The 8,977-nt window shown below is 35.5% G+C and overlaps 1 long non-coding RNA gene across 1 annotated transcript; it reads left to right on the top strand.

Moving 5' to 3' along the window:
* The first annotated feature begins 296 nt into the window (after nt 1-296).
* LOC131051619 (uncharacterized) lies at nt 297-4,732 on the top strand. Its single transcript, XR_009107138.2, has 2 exons — nt 297-757; nt 3,969-4,732. It is a non-coding gene; the product is annotated as an uncharacterized LOC131051619 (long non-coding RNA).
* The last annotated feature ends 4,245 nt before the right edge of the window (nt 4,733-8,977 follow it).

Raw genomic sequence — 8,977 nt, 5'->3', positions numbered from 1 at the left:
TGTAATAATATACAAATATAAAAAAAATTAATCAAATCATTAAACATAATATATTCTCCAACCTAAAACCAATTATTTCAATAATGGAGATTTTAAATATGAAAAACTAAAAACAGTCAAACATATAAAAATAATAATAATATTCAATCGAACCTTTCTCGGTGAAATTAAGTAGAGCTTAATGGACCCATCAAAAATCAAATCTTTGTACGATTCCAACATCAAAAGAACTTGAGTGAATTTCACCTTCAATAAAATTTTCCAAATAATTTCAATAAAATCTTCCTAAGGGTAAACACAAAAATATAATGCTATTACTTGATAAAAGTAGATCAACATCCTAGAAGTGCCAATAAGCGATGGAAACCCTCCATCACGCTCTCTTCTTTGCCCCTCACAAGGAATCCCTTCTCCACTCGATTGCCTCCGTTGGAGTCTGATTCTGTCCATTGCTTGCTTATATAGAAATTCTGTGCAGTGAGGCATCTAGAATGTTGGCTGAAAGCACCTATGAATACCCATTTGCCCTCTTCCACCTCTGTTGAACATATTCTGTCAAAATGGTCCACCTTTATAACCATTTCCATACGCGGAGACTGACAATTTATAACCAAACAGAGCATAATGGCGTTGCCATTGGAGAAGCACTTCTGTTGCAATTTTATGAAGTGGGAAGAGCTGAGTTTCTTCTTAGCAAAGGAATGGAGGACACGGAGATTTGGAAAGGCCGAAGAGTTTAAAAGTGCCCCTGCACCAGGTACCGCCTTTGTACATATTATTATGTTTTCTGGCCATTTCTGTTCAGAGAGGAAAGCAAACATTAATGATGAGATTAAGAGTAATTTTATGCCTCAAAAATTCTATTAAACGATTTAACAGTAAGCAATCCATAACAATTAGTTATCACCCGAATAGTTTGAATGCAAGATTCAACAATTGACCTCTTCTTTGATACAAGCTGCAACATCTGCGATCTCTGCAATTGCTCCAAATTTTCTATTTGGGGCACCTTCCAATATGTACAATGTACCACTAGCTTTTCCAGTGAAGTACACTGTTGTAAACCCTGTATCTTCTCAACTTTGTTGCCTCCTGTCAGTTCAAATACTTTCAGAGAAATTAAGTCTCTCAAACTTGGAAGCGCCTGTAACTCTGGACAGCCACTTAATACCAGTTTCTGCAATGATTTGCAGTGACTTAAACCTTGTATCTTCTCAAATTGTTTGCCCCCTTTAAGTTCAAAACATGGAAGCCCTTCCAACTCTAGACAGTCACTTATGTTCCTCAACAATTTACATCTGTCCACCTGTATATCCTCCATTGTTGTTGGTAGGGTTTGGACCGCCCTTAAATATTCATTATCCCAAAGCCTGAGAGTTAAAAGGCCAGGGCAGCAGTCGTCAGAGATTGAAATCTTGGACACTCTTGTGCTCTCCAGATGTATTTCCTTGAGGTTGCTCAACGAAGAAATAAATCGCCCCGGCCCAAAATCCAATATGCTGATAGGGCATTGAATTATTTCAAGAATTTGAAGATTAGATAGTCGCTTCAATGATTTTGGTAAACATTCCACTTCTAAATTCTCTAATACCAACCGCTCTAAAAGAATGAGATGTCCTATGGAATCTGGTAAAGATCGAACCTGGAAAGACCCTTGATGTGAACCTATCTCCATCACTCTCAACTTGCTGAGTTTACCGATGTTGCTTGGGAGCTTCTTTAACCTGGTCTCCTTTAAATAGAGCTCACTCAAGGGGGCTTGATTTGTGATGTGATGAGGCAACTCTTCCAATTGCTCGCACTCATTAAGATTCAAATACTCGAGCCTTGTCATGTTTTCCAGGATGTCTGACTGTAAAGTGAGCGTATAACACCTCTCTAAATTGAGATGTTGCAGGAGAGTCAGCTGCTTAAAACTATCTGGCAACATTTTCAATTGATAGGAAGAGCTCAAATCCAGATGATGCAGGTTTGTCAATTGGCCGAAACAGCTAGGCAGTGATGATAGCATTTCACATTGTTGTAACAGCGATTGAAGACAGCAAAATTCCTCAGGCAGACTCTCCACATTGCAGTAATACAGAGATATCTTTTTCAAATGCTCCAGATAACCTATGGACTTTGGAATCCGTGCTAAATTACGGCAATTATAAACAGTCAACACTCTTAACTGCACTGGAGCCTGCAACGAATTTGGAATTTGGTTACAGGGAAACATATAGAACAGTAAGTTTTACTTTGAACTACAGATTGCAAATAGTGGAGCAAAGATACTTACTTCCGGCCCATCTTTCCACAGGCCTACGATCTTCTTGGAGTTATAAAGCTCTATTACTCTTAAATTTTTCAATGGTAGCCATGATGGAAGATTTCTATGGGCAATTTCATTGCAGCTAAGCCATGCCAACTCTTTTGATAATTTGGAAATGAGTAAATTGTTCGGAGAGTTTTCTTCTACCACAAAAACTTTTAATCCTTTGGGAGAAGGTCCTCTATTTCTCTTGAAACCATGAAGCCATGCAGGAAACTTGTGGACACCACTAGTTGCTGCATTCAATATCATTCCTCTGATCTGGATAGAGAAAAGCAAAAGCAACAAACTTAATGGAAGGAGGTAAACACACAAACAGACAAAGAAACAAATTAAAGAATTTTCCATGGCATGATCAGCATAGAAAAAACAGTATTAACCACACCTCTGTTTGTTCCTGGATGCCTGTTATCTGATCTGGAGACCATAGACGGTAGGGTGACCGAGTTTTTGCAATTTCCCTTCCTAAATCTCTTAGGTGATCATGCATTCTTATGCCATTATTATTTTCAAAATCAACAAGACACTTATTCACAAGCCTCTCCCAACCATACAGACCACTCCACCCTGATGCATCCCATACTGCAATGGCAATCATCTTGTCTTTGCCAATTAAGAAACAAGCTATGTCCAAAAACATCTGTTTCTCTTCGTCATCTAAAGCATCATAACTCACTTTTAACCTATTTTTTATGTCATTAGGCAATATTTTAGAAATTTTATGTAATGAATTCTCCCATAAATCATTGTTAGAGCAGCAATAAAGTTGGCTTCCAAGTATCTTCAAAGACAGAGGTAATCCATTGCAAACACTTATGAATTTTTCAACAAGTTCCTGGAATCCTGGTGACGGAAAGGGTTGTAAGAATGCATGCCAGCAAAACAGTTGTGTAGCACAAGACCGGTTCATTGATTTCATTTTATAAATGGAGGACACACCCCAACATCTGAGGACTTCTCTTTCCCGTGTTGTAAGAATGATCAAACTCCCCCATGCAAGACTGTCCTTTGCTGGCAGTAAAGCCTCAAGTTGATCCATATGATTCACATCATCCAAAATGATTAGTACACGAACTGATCTCAAATGATTAGAGAGAATTGCCTTCCCTTGTTCTATATTATCAAATGATTCATGATTGAAACCCAAATCCTGAAGGAGTTTGATCTGTTTCTTATGCAACTCGTTTTTATTTGCAACATGTTTAACATCAAACATAAAATTGGATCTTTCTACAGATATACATTTTCTATTATATATTTCTTTTGCCAAAGTGGTTTTTCCAGAACCACCCATGCCCCAAATGCCTACAACTTGAACATTAGAATGAGTTTTTCCAGACTCACAAACAGTCGTTTCAAAATCTGCTACAGCTTCATCAAGACCCACAGGATGTTTTGCTACCTCTAGTGGTACTATTTTCATCACTGTCAATACGCGATTCACAATATTCTTCAACACCCTTTGCTCCTCACTGGACATGCATGACACATGGTTTTAAGAAAAAGTAGAAGCAGACTTACTAATTGCAGTGAAGATTATAGAGGAGAAATATCGCTTGAAAGGGGAAGTAAATAAAAGATGTGCAGGAGAGATATATAATGTTGCTTACTCATCATTATTGATTCTTTCGCCCTTATAAAATGAGACTGTGTGCAGTGCCATCTTCCACTCCTCAAGCCTGTTTTTGCTGTATCTACCCTTCTCCTGATGCTTCAAAAAGGCAGCTGCATAGATACCTTTTCCCTGAACCACATGGCGGAGATCATCAGGTTGAACTTGGTAGAAAACAGGAATAATGGGTGTGCCAGATTTGAGCATGAAGGACAACTCAGCAAGACACCAAGCTGATTCTGCATATGCACGAGAAAAAATTGCTACTTGAATGGAAGCACTAGTTATTGCTTTTTGAGGTTCCCAAGGGAAGAAATCCCCCAACTGGAGCTCCTCCGAATCAAGAAAGACCCTGATACCCATAGCATGGAGGGGATTACAAATAGCTCTTGCCAGAGTGTGCTTCACATCCGATCCACGATGATTTATAAACACATCGCAGGGCAGCTTCTGTAGAGGTGATGAGGATGTAGCAGAAGTAGAACTAGAGGCAGAGACAGAGGCAGACAGGGGAGGAAGTCCATGAAAAGCATATTTATTTTGGCTCTGTGATTGAAGAGCAGTGGAGGAAGTAGAAGCGATAGAATTCGATTCAACCAAACACAAGAGAACAGTAATGAAAGCAGGGGCAGTGCAGGGGAGGTCAACGCACTCTACAAGGCAAACAGGGGAATAAAAAATGATTGTGGTTTGCGTGGGGATTTGTCATCTGTCTCACGCTAAAGCTTTTGTGTGCTTTGAGTAAGGACTTTATAATGTATTCGTCCAAGTTTGAATAATTTAAGAGGGGCCGAACTCAAATTTTTTAATTGATATTCCAATAACTCTCTAAATTTTTAGAATATTTTGAAATTCAAGAATTTAACAGTTTTAAATTATATTTTCTTATGTAATCCCCCATGCGGTTGCTTAGCTTATTTTGGCTAGAAGCCGCTGCTCAATTTTTTTAGCATTAATTTGTGGAGCTGGTGGCCCCATGAATTTAAAATTTTGCTGCTTATAAAATAAGCAGTCATCTTAAATTGCATTATTAAAAGAAATATTTAATTCTAATTGGTCACATAAATTGTGGAGAAAAAATTGGAAACAAATAAAAAGAAGGAAATTGTTTTGGAGAGCCACGTGTCAATCTTTTCAATAAGCAGTTGCTGCTTATTTCCAGCCCCCCTTTTTTTCAAAGCTTATTTTTAAGTTTTAAGCAGCTGCTGCTCCACTTAAATAGGAAAAGATTCCAATTTATCCTTTCCTCTTAATTAAAAATTTGCATGGGAAGCCGCATGGGGACATGGGGTTAGATGTATTTCCTGCTTAAGGAGCTACAGGAAAAGTTCTTTTAATTACTCAAAAGGATAATTTGAAATCTTTTTCAAATTAATTGGATCACCTATTGTTTAGGAATTGAAAATAGGTTGTGGAAATTTAAGAAGGGGTTGACAATAAATAACAACTTGGAATTTGTTACCAATACTATTAGTACAATACAAAATTAAGATGATTGCTTTAAAAAAAAGCAAAAAAAATAAATACTCATAGAGTCCCTAACTTCACAAATAACTCTTTAAAAAGTTGAACATAGATGTTAGTCAAAATAAACTAGGGGTAGCCCTAATAATTTTGAAAATGCTTCTAAATTGGTTGATTAAGAAAAATTTTAACAATAAAATTGTTGTCCAATTATTATTTTTAGAAATTTGCAATGCAGTATATTTTTTTAATTAAGTTGTAACTCAATTAATGTTTTGAATGACAATGTCAACTCTATTGTTTTTTTGGATTAAGTTCACAAATATATTATAAATACCATAATATTTGGTGAGTTTTGGGGGGTATGGTATGATATACATGATAGAGGAATATTGGATTACCCCCCTCTCTCTCTCTATATATAGAATAATTAAAATTCTTCTTCTTAGTTTTACTTAATCTATTTTGCTTAAATTTAAATTTAAACTTAAATTCAATCTGTTTTGCCTAATTTTGAATTTAAACTTGAATTGGTGTTTTTACTTTGATTGTTTTATGTAATCTCTCAACATTTGTTATTGAAGCTACTTGATATCATTGTTGAAATAGTTATCATCCATATCAAGTCTCCAGTATCTATAAGACTTAAGGTTGAGATTCTTGAAAATAGTAGATGTCAAAATTGTTTTCCCAATTCCTTTAAATTTGTAAATTACAGCAACTCTTTTTGAATCATCAGTTAGATCCATTTTCAAAATCTTGATTACTCTATATTTTGCTACTTCTCTCCCAACTAAAAATTTCACCCAAGAAAAACTTACATGTCATGGTTTAGATATAACACTACAAACTAACCTAGAAGGCTATTTATAAACCATTCTAATCTATTAGTATAAGAAAATAATTATTGCATGTCTAATATTAAAATAATTTCATTTGATTAGTAAGAAGTAAGAAAGAAAATTGAACTTTGTATAAGACCTATAAATATGTTTGTAAATAAAAAGATGATATTAAGTTAATCAAAAATAGTACTTGGTTTAGGATCTTGTCCTTGTGTTGGAGGAAGAAAGTGAGGAGTGTTGTCCAAAACACCAATCACAACTCCAAGGGTGAGATCTTATAGGTAGTTCAAATTTGTGACTCAAGTTTTTATAGATCCTCAACATCTATTGAATCTTCCAAAATTATATATGTTCATGAAAAAGATAATGGATTATTCACCAATAGAAAAGGAAAACTTACCTTTATATAAAGACCATCTTCTTCTTACTCTATCAAATATGGAAAATTCAATAAGGATTTATCTGGAGATCTTGTGAGATTCCCAATTGTGTGAGACAATGAACACATCTATCAAAAATGAAGGCAACGATTTCATTGAACCTATCTCTTTTAGCAAGGATATCCTCTAATTGTTTTATGCACCTTGCTAGAGCACATAACCATCTCAAAAATTGAACACATTGATCACTATTTTGGGAAAGTGGTTATATTTAATCTAACAAATATCTCACCATGCATACCCCTACTGCCAATAATTGGATCTACGACACACATTTCAAAACCTCAATAGTCATTTTTTGTGTTTCACAATTATGACTAGAGTTGAGCACACCAATTCAAAAAGGAATGAATATACATCTCCTAAACTAAGAACCAAATGAATTATACATTAAATTTTTAGGGACTAATTTTAAAACACAAAATAAATGAATTTCAATACCATCCAATGACTTCTCTCTTTATGCTTAGACATCTTCCTCATTAAATCTTTGTCAAAGTTTGTACAAGAATTGAACTTGGAGGATCTACCAACTTGTGTAGACTAAATATGTTGGGCTTACAAAAAAAAATTAAGTTAATATTTATGTTCCATTTGAATTTATCACCTTCAAAAATTTAAATGTAGAGGGACATATTCAAGAGAGATGTGTTTATGTTGAAGTTCTTCAAAACCTATGAAATGTAAATGTCAATTTTGTGTACAATCTAGTGCTAGTGTATGCAAGATGGTGTTGGGATGTCATCTCAGAATAGAAGACTTAAACATATAAAAGATGACTTACAATGTGAGCCTCCATATGTTGATGTTTATAGTGTCAGCCAGTATCCTTCTGAGCCGACTAAGAAAAACTAAATGTCCAATTGGCCTTCTGACCTTAGACATTTTGTGAAATCGATTTATATGTATCGATTTAATATTTATATGCTCTTGCCGAATTCTTTGTGTATATGGTGAAAATGGATAGCAATAAACAACAATATTGAAAGACTAAAATGGATTCAACCACCAAACCCTAGCCTAACAATGAACAAAGATCCACCATAACATATGAAGATAACCTAAGACAATGCAAAATAACTCAATAAATCACAAAGATTATACCATCACATGTCCACTAGGGTTTTTGATCTCCATTCTTCCTATCTCCATTGATCTTGTTTGATATGCTTGCTCTCAGATTTTTGTATGCACAAGAGCTCAACAAAGAACGGAATGTGGTTGCAAGTAGGATCGTAGTATAGCCAAGTCCTCCAAAATTAGTCATTAGGGTTCTTGGTAATGAAGAAAGCATCTCCTTAAATAGAAGACACAATAGAAAATGGAGGGTTAAGATTGAGAGGTGTAAAAAGAGAGGTCGGCTAGGATTAGAGGGTAGGTATAAGAAATACCAAAATAATGAAAGGGGTAGGTAGTGTAGGAAATAAGAGATGAATGACATGTGTCATGTGTAGAAAAGGTTAATGAATTAATTAAATAAATAAAGATTTATTTAATTAATAGAAGAAGTAGGGCAATTAAATAAATAAAATATTTATTTAATTTAGGAAAGGGATAATTTAAATAAATAAATGTATTTATTTAAATGAGAAATAAGGCTAGAAGAGGATAAATGAATTAATTAAATAAATAAAGATTTATTTAATTAATAGAAGAATTAAGCTAAAGTAATTAAATAAATAAAATATTTATTTAATTAGACTGGACAATTTTGGGTGTCTACATTTTGCCCCTCTTTGAGACAATGCGGCTTGTCGCGTTGTTTCAAAGAAGATAAGATGAACTGATACAGAGTTGCCCCAGGATGGGAATGATATGCCCCCTCGAGAGATTGGATGAAAAAGTCTGGAAAGATTGCAGACAATCTCGCGATAAGAAAGATGGGAAAGAATGGGCTGATTGGATAATGGGACAAAATCACAGGATGAAGAATACTGACTCGGGAAAATGAAGGGCAGGGCTAGGGTAGGCTATAAGATAAACCACGGGCAAAAGACATCCTCATTGTCATCCACACCCATAGAAGATCACAGTGCAGAGCGAGAAAAGAGCAGCAGCAGTCAGCAGCGATGGCATTCGTTCATAGATTCGATCTTGTCCGCCGATTCCAGCGACCAGCCGATGCAGGAGAGCCGGTAAGTACCCGAAAACCTCCTCGTACTTTCACGCATTTCAAGTTTTGTCATTAATGCATGTTTAGGAGCAATAAATGCGCTAGAAATAGGGTAGTTTAAAAGTGCAAAAACGCGCAACCGCGTCTGTGTCAGCGCCAGGCGCGTCTGTGTCCAACAGGCGCGTCTGTGTC

Source organism: Cryptomeria japonica, chromosome 7 (assembly GCF_030272615.1).
Source record: "Cryptomeria japonica chromosome 7, Sugi_1.0, whole genome shotgun sequence".
In the NCBI taxonomy this organism is placed as follows: domain Eukaryota; kingdom Viridiplantae; phylum Streptophyta; class Pinopsida; order Cupressales; family Cupressaceae; genus Cryptomeria; species Cryptomeria japonica.
This window is presented reverse-complemented; position numbering and strand designations above follow the sequence as displayed.